The sequence below is a fragment of the Giraffa tippelskirchi genome, chromosome 7 (assembly GCF_054371585.1).
Source record: "Giraffa tippelskirchi isolate mGirTip1 chromosome 7, T2T-mGirTip1v1.2.pri, whole genome shotgun sequence".
NCBI classification, from domain to species: Eukaryota; Metazoa; Chordata; class Mammalia; order Artiodactyla; family Giraffidae; genus Giraffa; species Giraffa tippelskirchi.
In genome coordinates this window covers 15,682,480-15,686,143 of record NC_137281.1, presented here as the reverse complement: position 1 = coordinate 15,686,143, position 3,664 = coordinate 15,682,480, and positions in this window count along the sequence as shown.

The window sequence follows — 3,664 nt, the reverse complement described above, 5'->3', positions numbered from 1 at the left end:
CTGCAAATTTTGGGGGAATAGCTTGTGAAGGATAGGTGTTAACTGCCCTCTAAATGTTTGTTAGAATATACCTGTGAAGCCATCTGGTTCTGGACCTTTGTTTGTTGGGAGTTTTTTTGCTTTTTAAATAACTTCTTCAATTTCAATACTGGTAATTGGCCTGTTCATATTTCTTATTTCTTCCTGGTACAGTCTTGGGATAGTATTCATTTCTAGGAATTTGTCCATTTCTTCTAGGTTGTCCATTTTATTGGCATATTTGTTTGTGTTTCTATTTGTTTGTAATCTCTTAAGACCCCTTATATTTTTGTGGTGTCAGTGCTAACTTTTTTATTTCTGATTTTATTGATTTGGGCTCTCTTTTTCCCTTGATGAGTCTGGCTAATGGTTTATTCATTTTGTTTATCTTTCCAAAGAATCAGCTCTTAGTTTCATTCATCTTTTGTATTGTTTTGTGTGTATTTTATTTCTGAGCTGATCTTTGTGATAACTTTCCTTCACCTACATTTTCATTTTGTTTGTTCTTTTTCTAGTTCCTTTAGGTGTAAAGTTAGGTTGTTTATTTGAAATTTTGATGTCCACATTTTAATTTCTGATATTGGGAACTTGCGTGTTCTCTCTTTTCTGTTAATTGCCTCTGATAGAGGTTTGTCAATTTTATTAATTTTTTTTCATAGAACCAATTAAACTTTAATTGATTTTCTCTACATCTCTATTTTTCTCTTTCCTTGATTTCTACTCTACTTAATTTTGCTTTGGGTTTAACTGATACTTTTTAATACTTAGAGCCTTGATTTTGAAGGTAGAATTTCCCTCCCTTCTGTGTAGCTCTATTCAGCTGTCACTCACAAATCCCAGTATGCTGTATTTTACCATCATGTTAAAAATTTTACATTTTCTTCATGATTTCTTCTTGACTTATGGATTCTTTAGACATATGATGTTTAAGTATCATTTTGCAAATTTTTCCAAGTATTTTTATTTTTGATTTCTAGCTGAATTCTATTGTGGTCAGATAATATATTTTAAGCCCTTTAAATTTACAGGGACTTATTTTATGGTCTATTGTGATGAATATCTTATATGCAGTTGAAAAGAAAACGTATCCTGCTGTGGTTGAATGAAATGTTCTATAAATGTAAAGTTGATATAAACAGCAGGTCTTTATTTTTGTGTCTACTTGTCCTATAAACGAAAGAGGAGTGTTGAAATTTCCAGCTGTAATTAGAGATTTCTTTTTCATTTTTGTCTGATTTTCCTTCATGTAGTTTATAATTCCAATAATATATATGTTTTTTGCCTTTTTATACTGTTCATGGGGTTCTCATGGCAAGAATACTGGAGTGGTTTGCCATTCCCTGCTCCAGTGGACCACATTTTGTCAGAACTCTTCACTATGACCTGTCTGTCTTGGGTGGCTCTGCACAGCATGGCTCACAGCTCCACTGAGTTATGCAAGCCTCTACGCCATGACAAGGCAGTGATCCATGAAGGTGCAGGATGTTTGCATAGCATCACTGACTCAATGGACATCAAGTTGGCCAAATTCCAAGAGATAGTGAGGGACAGGGAGGCCTGGCATGTTGTAGTCCATGGGGTTGCAAAGAATTGGACACGACTTAGCGACTGAACAACAAAAATATGTATGTTGGACCTCCTGGTGTTATCCCACAGGTCATTACTGCTGTGTTACTGTTTTTTGTTTTCTTTTTCCTCTCTGAGCTTTGTTTTGGATTCTTTCTTTTGCTGTATACTAGACTTTTTCTGCTCATGTCTAATCTGTTGTTAATTTCATACACTTCAGATGTTGCAGTTTCATCTCTAGAAGGTCCACTTGAGGTGGTTTCTTTTCTTTTTAATCTTAAATTTCTCTCACCATGTCCGTGTTTTCCTATACACTGGATCTTATTTATAATGATTCTTTTAAACATCTTTGCTGTTTCTCTTTTCTGTCATTTCTACATCTATTTCTATGAACTAATGTTTTTCTGCCTCTTCAAACATCTATTAACTCTTTGTTTCAAGTTTATTTATTGAATTGGTTGCGCCAGGTCTTAGTTGCAGCAATATGGGATCTACTCCCTGACCAGAGATCAAACCCAGGCCCCCTGCATTGGGGGTGCAGAGTCTTAGCCACTGGACCACCAGGAAAGTCCCAAATGTCTATAACTCTTTATTGGATGTTGGATGTTCATTTGCTGTCAGCAGAGAGATGTCTCTATTCTGCTTAGACTCCCCTTCTCTGTTTTGCAGAGTGTGACATTCTAAATACAAAATTTTTTTCCTTCTAGACAAAGTTCTTATACAAAGGGCATTATTATCCATTTTTAAGTGGTCATACAATGTTCTAAGTACAGTAAGAAACCATTGGGGAAAAAAGGTGTAAGTAGATAATGTCACGGAGTTCCCTGGTAGTCTAGTGGTTAGGCTTCTGTGGTTTCATTGAAGTCGCCCAAGTTAAATCCATGGTTGGGGGACTGAGATCCCATAAGCTGCACGGCGTGGTCAAAAAACTCAAAACAAGCAAACAAAACAGAGAATGTCAAACATTGATCTGACTTTGATACATCTGAGGTACACAGATGCCTAAGACTTATCCTTAAACTAAGATCTTGGCATTCGGTCCATGATCGCTTCATGGCAAATAGATGGGGAAACAATGGAAACAGTGACAGACTTTATTTTCTTGGGCTCCAAAATCACAACAGATGGTGACTGCAGCCATGAAACTAAAAGACGCTTGCTCCTTGGAAGAAAAGCTATGACCAACCTAGACAGCATATTAAAAAGCAGAGACATTACTTTGCTGACAAAGGTCTGTCTAGTCAAAGCTATGGTTTTTCCAGTAGTCATGTATGGATGTGAGAATTGGATCATGAAGAAAGCTGAGCACCAAAGAATTGATATTTTCGAACTGTGATGTTGGAGAAGACTCTTGAGAGTCCCTTGGACTGCAAGGAGATCAAACCAGTCCATCCTAAAGGAAATCAGTCCTGGGTGTTCATTGGAAGGACTGATGCTGAAGCTCCAATACTTTAGCCACCTGATGCGAAGAACTGACTCATTAGAAAAGACCCTGATGCTGGGAAAGATTGAAGGTAGGAGGAGAAGGGGATGACAGAGGATGAGATGGTTGGATGGCATCACCAATTCGATGGACATGAGTTTAAGCAAGCTCTGGAAGTTGGTGGACAGGGAAGTCGGGCGTGCTGCAGTCCATGGGGTTGCAAGAGTTGGACATGACTCAGAGACTGAACTGAATACTGCTAACTTACCCTTACAGATTCTGATTCACTTGGTCTGGGTTGGTCTCTGAAACTAATACTTGCAACAGGTTTCTGAGTTGATTTTAATTGAACATTCAAATTTTAGAATCAGTGACTTAATTTATTTTCTTTGTTACAGATCTCACAAAATATGCTTTCATTATTCTCTTTGCCTTCTTCAAATTGCATAATAATGTTATCAAAATTCATTTCTAATGTACTTTATTTTCAGTTTATCACTTATCTCTGCTGTCTCTCCACCCCCACCTCCTAGTACAGGAAAACAATATTTGTTAGTTTTCTTGCTTTATTTTTCCAGGTTTGGAGACCAGATATGATACAAAGACATTATCTCCAGAAAAAAACATTTCTGAAATAAATTTATCTAAATGTAAGAT